We start from the raw sequence: 14,237 nt of genomic DNA, 5'->3' as shown, positions 1-14,237 counted from the left end.
ATAAATGATTATTAGCAATTTTAACGAATATATCAATCAAGAATGTATTTTCCGCATTTATTATTATTATAGGCAGTACAATTATTAGGCCTTCCAAATTAAAAATTTTCAATACATTTTTAAAGAGTGCTGAAAAGACATTCAGTCTGACAGGAACCAGAGAAGTGTGCAGGAGATCTTTTTTCTTCTCTTTAAAAGGTTTGCTGTATCACCTTCTAGGTCTCTTCTGGCAAATTCCCTTTAAGTTAAACATGTCAACTTTTAGTATGGTGTAGAGAAAATTTGCAATTGGTTTTCACTTTTTTTAATTTGTGTTTTATGAGTTATTTAACTTTTTATTCAGCAGCTGTCCCGTTTGTAATTTCAGCAGTCTGGTTGCTAGAGTCCTAATTACCCTAGCAACCATACTGAAGTGGAATAGAAAGCCTGAATAGAAAGATGCGTAATACGAAGCAGAAATAATACATTTGTAGCTTTACAGAGGATTTGCTCTGATGGGGGTCAGTGACCCCCATTTGATAGCTGGAAAGAGTCAGAAGAAGGCAAATAATTCAAAAACTATAAAAAAAAATAAAATAATGAAGACCAATTGAAAAGTTAAAAATGTACCATTCTATAACATACTAAAATTTAACTTAAAGGAGAACTAAACCATAAAGTTAATAAACCCCTAACCCCCTACCCTATGTTGACCCCCTTCCCTCCTCCCCCCCAACGGGCTTGAGTTTTCGGTCCACACTGGGACCTTTCTCAAGCATCCTTGAGAAAGGTCCCAATGTGGACCGAAACGTTGGATATGCATTTGTGAACAAAGCACATTACTTTTCTTCACTAGAACATTGGAGTGCGGGTCCATTTACTACTGTGTATGCAAAAACTTGTCCAACGCACCCACCATCTAAGAAATCCGGTAAGAGTGCGGTCGAAAAAATTGACTTTATATATATACTGTATATATTATATATACAGTGTACAATATATATATTCTGGATAATGTACCCCCTACTATAATTTATAAAGTCACTGAGGGGTTACATATGTATACATTATATATAAGCATGAGGCTGCATGAAAGCTTTTTTTACACATTGCGTAACTCTGAGGGCTCTTGGTGTTTTAGAAAGGAATAATTTATGAATGAAACATCTCTCAAACATGGGATTGCCATTGCTTTACCTAGCAAGGCATTTATTATTTCTAAATTCATAATTGGTCACTCTATTCTAAAAAGGCACATTTAGGTCTCAATGTGAAAATGTTGAATGTTTTAATATGCACATATCCCTTTGTTTAAATGCTTCTCAGGATCAGGCTATTTTTACCCTAAATGCCTTTTCAAATTAGCCGATCAGCTTCCCTTGACATGTTTTATTGCATTATATCAGCCAGAACAAGATTTTGCACTTACACTTTTAAGTACCTTTGGCTTTCATGTGGTGTTAAATTAGAAGAGAACTTGTGACACAAGCCTGAAAGGCAAATAAAACAATATAGTATGCAGGGGGTAAATGTTCCTTTTTTATGTAATTCACATTTTTTTTCCTTTCAGAGGACTTTACAAAGAGAAACGACACAAATACTGCAAAATCACATATTAAAATTAATGGATTATTATTATATATTACTTTTCAGCTTTGATTTCTTGTTAAAATTACCCACTTTGGCCAACACAAAGAAGTATCATTTTCTGGTCATTCATTTCATAGATCTCCTGGAATCATAAGGAATAATCTTATGTATAAAACAAAATTGTTCATTTAATGTTTTGAGAAAATGAGCTTGTTTGTTCTGTTGTGTTGCTGAATGGATACAGCTGGGTTTGCATCATCCTTTTGATTACCAGCTGCAACTCAATGACTTTGTAATGCACAATTGCAGTGGCCTCAGTTCTTCCCTACATAAGACCCTCATCAGGAAATACATTACTTTGGGGTCATGCTATTGTGCCTGTCAATTTTTAACTTCTTTTACCAGAGACAAGTAATATTGAAAGGTCTGCATATCAATAGATTCTCCCACTTAGCAGGGCCTGTAAATTCTAGCTACTGGCTGACCATTAAATGAAACCTAGTGAGATCTATAAGGCCTAGTCACCATTACACATTTCAGTCAAATTGTGATTGGATACAAAGCAGAGTAAAGGCCCCCATACACAGGCAGAAATAAGCTGCCAACAGATTAAGTTGTCCAAAAAGTCAGCCAAAAGTTGGCTGATGATCGTTCTGGCTTAAAAATCCAGTGGGATCCAGGACCGCTTCAGTTGGTTGATGAGATCCTTGATCCAACAGCCCATTTTCTCCTCATTGTGATCCAATTGCTGGGACCTAGGGCCCACGATCGGATCAGCCCAATATCGCCCACCTTGGGGAAAGATATGCTCACATGGAGCCCTCGCCAAACATGCGGATCTCCACACTCCCAATGTATGGCCAGCTTTAGACAGTGGGGTTGGCAAATGCTAAATTTTCTCTTCCAAATGATCACAGATAAGGAGCATTTATAGTTGAAGCCTGATCAACATTAAAGGGGTGGTTCACCTTTAAGTTAACTTTTAGTATGTTATAGAATGGCCAATTATAAGCAACTTTTTAACATAATGTGTCCTTTATGGTTTTTAAATTATTTGGCTTCTTCTTTTGACTCTTTCCAGCTTTTAAATGGGGGCCACCGACCCTTATAAAACAAAAATGCTCTGTAAGGCTACAAATGTATTGTAATGCTACTTTATATTATTCATCTTTCTATCCAAGCCCTCTCCTATTCGTATTCTAGACTCTTATTCAAGTCACTGCATGGTTGCTAGGAAAATTTGGACCCTGGCAACCAGATTGCTGATCATGCAAAGAAAGTGGAGAGTGTCTGAATAAATAGCTACAAGTAAAAAATAATGAAAACCAATGGCAAATTATCTCAGAATATAACTCTCTACAAGTTAACTCAAAGGTGAACAACTCCTTTAACTTTGCATGCTTGATATTGGTGACCTCTTATCAGAGAAGATTAAGCTGAACAAAACGGAATCCCCCAACCCTGCTGTTCAGGTATGAAAAACTGGTAGAAACTGGTGCCATTTGGAAGGGGGGAGGAAGGATCCTCCAGAGATACTACTTTTGTCTGTGGCTTTCATTTTCCTCTAAATAGGCAACATTTTATGTTATGGATAGTAATGAGCAAATTTCCCAAATTTGCTGAAAAATGTGGGAAAATGCTGAAAAATTTGCGAAACGCATTAAACTTCTATGGTCGACTTTTTTGTTGCAGCAACTTTTTGGTGACTATTTTTAGCAACTCTTATTGTACCAAAATATATTAGAGGTTATGGGTGACTTTTTTACTCACTCCAATTGCATGAAAGTCAATGGATGTTTTTTCTAACTCCAAATGCATTTAACTAAATGGATGCTATTTTTGGCAAAAATTTTGATAGAGAAATTTTCTCAACAAATTCTTGATGCAGTTTTTGCCAAAAGAATTAGCCGATGGCGAAATGCAGAATCTATTAGAGTCATAGTTTCCACTATATGGACAGCAAGTGGGCTTAGATTTGCATTGTGGACCTTGCCTATAAACCAAGTTTTGAAGCACAAAAGGTTATTTTTGCAATTATTTTAAAATGTACTTTGCTGGTTAGACTTGATTCTATGGACTAGAAGATCAACCACTGACACACTGTGTATGGACAGCACACACAGGAATAAGAAGCTCCTGTACCTAACACAGAAAATGGAGCTGCCATACAAGTTAACAACTTATCTGAACCTTTGGCAGAAAGATGCAAGAGTATGAAGAATGTATAAAAAGTTTATTATTGTAGTTCTTTAACTGCATTCTTTGCTTTTAGAATCTCTCTAAACATGGAGATGTTTTCACAAATATGAACAGTGTGACATGCGGTAACTGTATATATATTATTAGATTGTTATTGTGCCCTTCAGGGCAGCTGAGCTTTATAATAGCTTAATCATCTTAATTGTCCCAGGTTTGGGATATAATTAAGATTAGTATTTTGTAACCCTAGACACCTAATTGTATCCTCCATTGATCTGGAAAACCTCCCCACTGATGCATAACAGCAATACCTTGAAATATTCCAAGGAGCAAAAATAAGGTGTTATCCTCCTACATTAACGCACAGCTATGAAGCATAAGAACGTAAATTGTAAGACAAATAAAGTATTAAAACAAGCAACAAAAAATGTTATCTCCTCCATATTTGTGTAAAGTGACAAGACTGGACTGTCTCTGTCTGATCACACTGAGCACTAATGTCATCTGTACTATAGTCCAAAAACATGTTTTAGGTTTCATTGCAGTCTATCCCCCATATACAATGAAAAGCACTTAGTTTGCCCAGTAACAATAAGGTGTTTGCTTTTAAACATGTGATCAGTAAATGGTACCTGCTGATTGGTTGCTATGGGTTACTGCCCCTGGGCAAACTTAGTGCATTTTATTACATATCCCCATAAGCCTCTATTGCTCTGCAAAAGAAACATTGGGCCTAGCTTAAATTTTTCACTTAAGAAGAGATCAGGACTGAGCGTATCCATCAAAGAAACTTTGCCCTACACAAGTCTGCCGGAGCTGAAAATAGCAATTTATGGGACCAAGACTCTATTATAGCTTAAAGGGGCACAAAAACATTGACCCTATTCTAGATAAGTCAAAATACAAAATTTTAACAAATGCATTACCATCACTTAGCTTTAGAATTAGATGAATCGCATTCCTTATACCAATACAGGTAGAACAAATGGCTTTAAGCACTCATTAGAAATATGAGGAGGGAGAAGAAATATGTGTTATATGTATGGCACCTATTATACAAATTCTGTAGGACCTTGGGTTTTCCAGACAAGGAGTTTTTCACTAAAAAACTTTCAAACCTTGACTCAGAAAAGAATGAATTGTATCTTAGCTGCAATCAAGTACAAGGTACTGTTTTTTTTATTACAGGGAGAAAGGTGTAAAGAGTCCATTTGAATCAAATAACTCAAATTATTAAAACTGATTTCCTTTCTCCCTGTAATAAAAAAAACAGTACCTTGTACTTGATTGCAGCTAAGATACAATTTCACATGTAAAACACATCTCTTATTTTGATAAATCTGCCCCTAGGACTGCAGTTTGATGTGAATCAATGTCTAGTTTAACAATTTCATATTTTGTTTTGCATTTTCTGCTGAAATGTTGTATAAAAACACAGAAGCCAGCTATAAAAAGATGCTGAACTTACCTTCTGTTGTAAAGATTTTTCATCATTCCATTGGAACCTTGTTTTGAGGTTTATAAGATGCAAAGTGATTCTTTACATGTTCCTCCTTAATCATAATTTTGGGGTTTTACCGGTCCTTTACATTTTTTATATATTCTAATTTATTTTTTGTCTTTATTCAACATCTCGTTATTATAACTTGAAAAGGAACACTCAAAATTGCATTAATTTAGCAGTATTCAAAAGTGGATTAAAAAAAGCCGCTCATTTTGGTCTGAATTTATAAATGTATGCTCCATGCTGCTCATAAAGTTATGGCCCCTTTATCTGATATATTCTGTTTCATTTAAGTTGGTGCTTAATGTAATTGGCAAGGTCGCTTGGTTTTTGGCTGTAATCACTTACAATGGAAAAATGGTTATTAACTGCATTTCTATGCCTTGTGTAAGGTATTTCTTGACCAAACTTGTAGTGATTATGACACAATCATTTCAATCATACATTTTCAGCTACAGGGCCCAGTAATTGGATTGGTACAATTTCACCATGCACTTGCATTGCTGAATCTTGTAGACTGCAAATAACAATCTTCCAGTGCATGACAAGCTTTAAGCAAACCTAGCAGAGTGAAAGCTATAGTTTGGTTAACAAAAAGTTGCGTATGATTGAATGCATCCAGAGTTATGGTTCAGCACAGGACAGAGTTATTTATATTTAATATTTAATTCACATTAGTCTCTGCCCCAGTAAAGCTTACAATAAAATGTCCCTATCACTTTTAGACACACTATTGTTAATTTCATCAAGCACCAATTAACCTGCCTGTATGTTTTTGGAATATAGGAGGAAACTGTCCAGAGGAATCCAGCACAAGCACAAGTGTACATACTGTTCAAACTCTTTGCAGTGCCCAGACCAGAATCAAACTCCTGCAATGCAGAAGAGTCCCCACTGAGCCACAGTGTTCCTTTGTGTTCATTTGAATACACAAAAGAATAGCGAGTTGGAAGCCGTTGTTTTATTACTTCAGTCATAGCCAGTTTGCGAGTAAAATGGCAACTTGCCTGCCATAACTGTTAGCACGTTTTTTTGATCACTTAATGAAATCAAAAAGTCTAATTGCATTAAAAAGGATTCACTGTGCAACCGTTTGTCAAGTACGTAATTACCAAATTGTTTTGTTCTGAATGTAGCAAATCCTGCTCTCCATACCATATTTTGCAGCCTTTTGTCTGTTGCAATGCACTTTTGCTGCATAATTCAACTATAGCCCTTTATAAGATAATAGAATGATATTCTTTATTCTGCTCAGACTGTTGCTTAACAAACAAAATAATCAGCTGTTTAACATTTAAGTAGTTAAGCATTAAATTATTCACGGTTCTTAGATCTAATAAACATGTTTTTGTGCAGCTAAGACAGACTAAAGAAATGAATATATTTATTGATAACTACAATACTGTAGACAGGTCAAGCAAAATCAGTACTTGACATAATACAAGAAAATCATGCTTGTTATATAAACAATTCATCCTACAATGAAGATTTACATATTTTCTATTCTTGAAATGTACTCCTGCCCGAAATGTACGGATTGTTCATTTTTCCAGGATATGCGATCCAAATTTGGAAAAATTTAATTCGGAAAGGAAATTATTTCCTACTGTGAAAACCATTGATTGCTCATCAACTGATCAGCAGTAAGAATATTTCTTCCAATATAATTCTGCAATCAATGAAACTGTAAAGAGTTTGCAGATGACATATAATTTGTTAATCTTTATAAAGTACATTTTAAAATGTCAATATGAAGGCTCACACGAGGCACTGGGTACACTCTTGTGTGCTGATTAATTAAACGTCTCAAATCATATGCATCATGTATTGCTGTAGAGCACATATGGGATTACTTTGTGTTTAATAAATGTGATACAGTGATTGTAGATATGGAAAATACTGCAATGCTGTGCTGCATTACGGATATCAAACTGTGTATCAAACATGGTAATGGCAAGTGATTTATAGCCAACAGCCAAAATACTTTCATATGTGAACTGAGACTCGCACATAGAGTAAACTGAATTGCTACAAACTTAACACTGAAAACTGATTTGCTCTTATACAAAGATCAGCAAAGATTTGCAGTATTTAAAGCTTAGTTATATAAAGCACAACTGATGTTTCTTTATTTAAAGTTAATTTGTTTCACGTCCTCTAAATCGATATTTATGAAATTCATGTTATGTTAAACATCATTGAAGGGTCTTTGTTAACCTCAGATTCTGAATCACTGTCTCACACTTGGACTAACTCAAGTTTAACATCTTTCTGACTACACACCACTATTATGATGACAGGAAGCAGTTCATCTCTAATGTTTATACGACATGAGAAAATCATTGTGGCAGTATTTTTAACTTGACAGTCTCCACAGAGAAAAGATTTAATGATGAATGTGGCCATAAACAGAAGGTACGTTGTGTCATCTGAGTTTTGCATGGCATTTTTAATCTCCCCTCCTCCAAAGTACCAGAAAAATAGGTTCTTCTTCACTGAAGCTGTTTTGATTGTTATCACAATTTCAAATAAATATGTCTCTGAACTAATTTGGTGGATTTAACTAAATACATATTTGTAACCGAAGTGGCGTAGGAACACTCCTGCAAGAAAAACTGATTTACATTAACCAGAAAATACTGCACTCAAGTCCTTCTTCATGGACTAATAAAATGCTTACTATGACTAAAATGGTGGTTGAACATGAACATGAATGAAATACATAGACTACATACAGTTTCATCAAATATTGCTTGCTTGACTAGAACGTTTTCACTGCCCTGAAATGGTTATAATCGAAGTGGATGGGTAACGTATGGACACAAATCTAAGGGTTATATTCCAATTGCAGCCATGACTATGGTTAGAGCACCACCACCACTTAGGAACATTTTGCCTTTCTGGACACTGAAATTATGTAGGTTTTTTGATATTTCACCGTATTAAATATATCATGACTGATATGAGTTAGTGAATGAGAAGCTGACTTAAAATCCTCTATGTTTCAGATACTTGGTGTGATGACTTATCTATGACCTATAACAACTATACTGACCTACAGTACTTATTTGTACCTAGAAGAAATAAAGGATGAGCCTTTTCAAAAACATGGTTAAATCAATTACTTGATTATGTTAATTGATTTATCTAGGCCCCAAAATGACTGCCCTCATAATTGCCCTTGAAAACTGGCATTCATCACCCCTGAAACATCATTCTACCTTTCCTGCCCAAATCCCTCTCTTTTCCCTCACTGGTGTTTTCTACCTATTGATTATTTTATATTTCATTAATGTATGTGTCTTTATGACCTGTGATTATATTGACTTCAGCTATATAGAAAGATATATAGAGAATGACATATAAGCAATAAATCTGAGATATATAATATCCAATCCATGCTCACCTTCAGTCAAGCATTAGTGTTTTTAGTGTGATATTTTAGTATGATTGTTTTGATGTATTGCCAATGTGTAATACCAGATATTCCACACAGGGAACCCTGGAATTACCAGCTGAGTCTGCATGCTATTTGGAGGTTAGCATGCTATTTAATTAACCTGCACCTGTGTTGGGAGCAGGTTTAGTTACTGCTCTGTGAAATGCGACTGCTTAGTTCTTTGGCAGCTATGCAGTCTGTATCCTCCATAGTGATTGTAAAAAGCTGGCAGCTTCAAAGGCAGAAGATTACCTTCCCCGTGTATTATTCCTTCATGTCACTCCACAGTATTCCACATTATATCTACAGTGAATGCTTCCTCAATGGGCTCTCATAATGATTTGTGAAACTTTTTGCACGCACCTACAGTTTTGAAAAGCTGTAAATATAATGAACACAAAGTATAAAATACACAACCCATTAAAAAAAATTAAATAGAATGCTGAGATAAATCTTTGAGATAAAGATATCACCTGTAACCTCTGTGTCACATTACTTCCAGTTTACTACTACATGGCAACCATTAAGAAGATGATTGATTTGACAAACTTTACTATGTGTAGAAAAATTCAACAAGTTTCAGAATTCTGTAAATTTTAGCAATGCTGGTTAATGAAATACTTCATACGTACACAAAACGTCCTCGGAAATCTTTCAAAAGTTGCCATATGTAATTAGTATGCTGGATTTAAATACATGATTTTAGATTTCAAGAAGGAATGTTGCCAACATGATCTGAGAAATTCTTTAAAGGTGTCAAGAACAATCAGAATGTGGGGATTTATTACATGGTTTTAGATTTTAAGAAATACTCCTTCCATTTTGTATTTTGTATATGTTAGATGATGGGGAAAACGCTGCTCAATCAGAACAGAAACATAAGGACAAAGGGAGATTGGGAGTCAAGTGGAAACATTGCTACTCCTGCTATACTTATATATTTACTTATGTAGATGTTGTCTCTCCATTCTAGAAAACCCCATTCTAAAGCAGACAGTAGTTAGTAGTGCAGCAAGACAAGGACAAATATTTATTATTGATAGTTTGCCTCCTAATAATTACCAATCCTGGGATTGACCACAGGGTAGTAACATAGTAACTAGTATTGGGCGAATCGGTCCCGAAAATGGGCGAAAATTCACGAAAAGCATTCAAGTTAATGGGTGCCCGAATAATTTTGACGCACAATAATTTTGACGCACGATAATTTTTTCCGTGATGTCGGAGTTTACACCTGCGAAGAAGGAGAAGAAGGAGAAGAAGGAGAAAAAGGAGAAGAAGGAGAAGAAGGAGAATAAGAAGAAATTTGCAACCCACTACTCAACCTTACCATGCAATTCCTTGAATTAGTGAATGTGTTTAACGCAGAGCCTACAGCCATTCACTCACTAGAAGGTAGCATTGATAAGTCAGTGGTGCTCTGATACAGCACAGCGCTCGCTTCTGCAACTGAATTCACATGACATCAGCTGAGGCATCTCAAAGGGACACTTTTTGTCCACAAGCAGTTTTAATTGTTCACTGAATATTCATTTTAGATTTTTATGAATGACTTGTCACTATTTGCAATAGTTATTCAAGTATTGCTGGTTTCTATAAAATTGCTTTCTTAAATATAAGGAGCAAGGGCTTTCAGTCAAAAATCCAACATCAACCATAACGCTTATGTTGTATCCAAAGCTTATATAAATATATTTTAAAGAGGATGAGTTATGAGTAAAAATCGGAAAATAGCTTTGTCACTTCTATATCAACTAAAGGTATGCCAACCCACACAGCATTTAATCTACACTTTCCTTCTCACTAAACTATTATCATACTGGCACTCATGTTCATGCAATAAAAACAATAATGTAGCTGTAGGTGGCTTTTTTCTAATGTAAATGCAACAAAGGTTACAAGATAATCCTGTACCTGAATAAAATATCTATTGAGTCATAAAGACATCTGGGGCTGATTTACTAAAACTCAAATGAATCTCAGTTTTTTTATGAAAACAAAGCTGACCGAACTCCCCTCCATGAAATTAACTCATTTAACAATAATTTTTCTTGCAAAAAATTGGAGCACCAAAATGTGACAAAATCAAGCGTCAATTCGTAACATACTGTATGACTGATGCTCTAAAAACTTTATCTTATTGAATTTTCGCTGCAAAAATTCTACTATTTCAGATTGAATCCCCCACATTTTTTGGGTCATCCAGCTCGATGAAAAATGAGTGTCTTCCCCCTAAAAACCTCAACCATAAAAATAGAGGTATAATAAATGGGCCCCTTAAACTTCCCCGTTATCCTGGTGGTGACTGCATGTTATCACCATTGTATATTCCAGTAACTACAAATCTAAGGACATTTTTCTTGGTCTGAACAAAGTGGTAATTTCCAATATTGACTAGAGCAGCTTTACAAACAAAGGTTAATTAGGTTAATCAATGATTGGCATTTGATACAAAACATAGAATAAATCCTTCTATCACTACTTAATACAGCTTACGTATTTTATTACTCATTAATATGCACAAATCAACACCTTTGAGAGCAAATGGCATTTTGTCCAAAGCTGGACCTTCAAAAACACCCCCCTTACCTAATGTGTCCCAGATTGCTCCTCTGACATACACTGAATAAGTCACATATTTGGTGCAATAGTTCTCCTGGAAATTCAAGGGAATCTGTTCATATTATCTGATTGATGGCAGGTGACAGACTGCATGTATGCACACACAGTAAATTGATTGATTAAATTGATCATAGGGAAGGAAACTTGAAAGGCAAAGAAGGCTCGCTGCAAGGCTAAGCATGGTGTATTTCAAGTAATCTGGCTAGCCACAGGATGTTTTTGAGAAATCAGTTCAATCCTCCTATGATACAGACAAATATATGTGGATAGACTAAATAGACCACTATGCAGTGTGGAAACATGCAGCTCTTGTATAGCTGATAACCCCATTTATATGAGTCATTGGTCAGCCCATTTGTCATTTTGGCAGATAAACTGTGGAGTAATGATATCACAGTGTGACAATGCAAATCACTTTGTCGGGGTCCATACACAGTTTCTTGATCATAGAGTTTAGTTGCAAAGTAACCACATTGCATACAAAAATTGGTTACATTCTAAAGCAGCAATTCTCAATGAGTCCATGTCTCATCTCCAAAGTGAATATCCAGTAGTACACCCATTTGGGGGGGGGGGGGTCAAGTTTTATGTTCTGCTTTGACCTATAGCAATGATCCCCAACCAGTGGCTTGTGAGCAAAATGTTGCTCACCAACCCCTTGGATGTTGCTCTCAGTAATCTCAAAGCAGGTGTTTGTTTTTTAATTATTGGCTAGAAGGCAAGTTTTTGTAGCATAAAAACTATGGGGCAGATTTATTAAATTTCGAGTTGTGTTTTCCATGAAAATTCGAGTTTTCGAGTTGTTTTTTTCTTTTTTGGTCAAAACTCACATTTTCGGGTTAAACAATTCTTATTGTTTATATATACCCGGACCCTGGAAATAGCTTGAATCCTAAAATACACAATCTAAAAATCTGTTGAGGTCATGGAGTCAATGGCAGAGGTCCCTTGAACCATTTAAAGATATTAATAGCCTGCATAATGTTCGAGGTTTTTTAGGAGGATTTTGCCTGAAAACCCAAATGATTCGAGCTATTTGAGGTTTTTATTTGCAGAAAGCTCAATCAATTCAAGTTTTTTCCATTCAAGTTTTTTCTTAAATAAGATACCATTCGAGTTGTGAGTTCTAGTTAATTCAAAGTATAACAAACTTTCGTCCTTTGATAAATAACCCCCTATGTGTACTGCCAAATAGAGCCTCCTGTAGGCTACCAGTCCACATAGGAGCAATTATTAGCCAATCACAATCCAAATCTGGAACCCCTGGGAACATTTTGCATGTGTGTGTTGCTCTTCAATGTTCTTTTAATTTGGAAGTGGTTACGGACCCCTGACCTACAGTATCATTTTCTTACTTTCACTCTTTGTTTCATAGATGATAATTAGAAACGCCAGATCTTCAAACAAAGAAACACTGATCATACAATGTTGTTGTTAGACTCTAATATACTCTGTATCATAAAGACCAGTCACATAGTATGACATACCAGCTGGTCTCTTGCCAAAAAGAAAGTGGGGTCAGATACATCTATCTGCATCTGCATCAGAAAATACAGGGCATCTCTATTTAAAAGACAAAGCATAAAAAAAACTAAAGTCATAAAACTAAGAAAGTCAGCTATCAAGCTTACTGATCTGCTACTGGGAAACATGGGGGGGGGTAATTGAATAAATTTTACATGCTTGCATGTTTTTGTTTTTTGTAATGGCAAAATATAGAAATAGAAAGAATTTAAAATTGTATTGTTTGTGATGTACTATCTTAAAAGGAACTGTCTCTTTTAGTAAAGCTTTTGAGAATAAAGATCAACAATTTTATGACATTATTACAGTTAAGAGAGTCAGAAATACAAACACACATACATGCAGTATGTATATTATGACAGCAGCCTTTTTACTGTACTAAATTCCAATTGTTTTTTCACCACAAGTGCCTTGTTGTTCATTCCTTAGAGAACATGTTCTGATTCTGAATAAGAAATATATTTAATCCTCAGAATGTTTAGCCATTTATCTGAAGATCATTTTTATCAGGATCCAAAGGTCACATGCAGAGATAATAAGACTGAAATGGTTTTATGTACTGCATATTAACATGTTATGTTTGTCACAGAAACTGTGATTTTACTAAACCGCTTCTCTATGCTCTGTTGCTAAGATATCTGCTCTCTTCAGTAATAGTGCACATGTTCATCTCACTTTGAGAGTCAGTTGTGTAGTTAGAAAAAATGTTACTTAACTAATTATTTAGTGGACTAAAATCATGAGTGCACGGTGAAAGAGTTTAATTGTGTTACACAGTAACTTACTCTCAACACTATACAGAGACAACCAGATATAGACATAGATAGGTATTATATATGCTCTGTATAATGTACATAAAATCAGTAAAGATAGATAGAAATACAAAACAAAAGATAGATAGATAGATAGATAGATAGATAGATAGATAGATAGATAGATAGATGATAGATAGATAGATAGATAGATAGATAGATAGATAATACATAGATAGAAATACAAAACAGAAGATAGATAGATAGATAATAGATAGATAGATAGATAGATAGATAGATAGATAGATTGATCGATTGATCGATCGATAGAAATACAAAACAGAAGATAGATAGATAGATAGATAGATAGATAGATAGATAGATAGATAGATAGATAGATAGATAGATAGATGAGTCAGACAAAGAGAGAGAAAGCATATAAGACAGAGAGAGATAGATGATAGACAGCTAGACTAATAGAGATAGATAACAGATGATAGATAGATAGATAGATCGATAGATAGATAGATAGATAGATAGATAGATAGATAGATAGATAGATAGTCTGGTACAGTGACTGGGGTGTCCCTTCTGGGGTTCCCCATCTCCCCATCTAGTGTAAGAACCA

This window comes from Xenopus laevis, chromosome 5L (assembly GCF_017654675.1).
Source record: "Xenopus laevis strain J_2021 chromosome 5L, Xenopus_laevis_v10.1, whole genome shotgun sequence".
Classification (NCBI taxonomy): Eukaryota; Metazoa; Chordata; class Amphibia; order Anura; family Pipidae; genus Xenopus; species Xenopus laevis.
Note: the sequence above shows the minus strand (reverse complement) of the source record.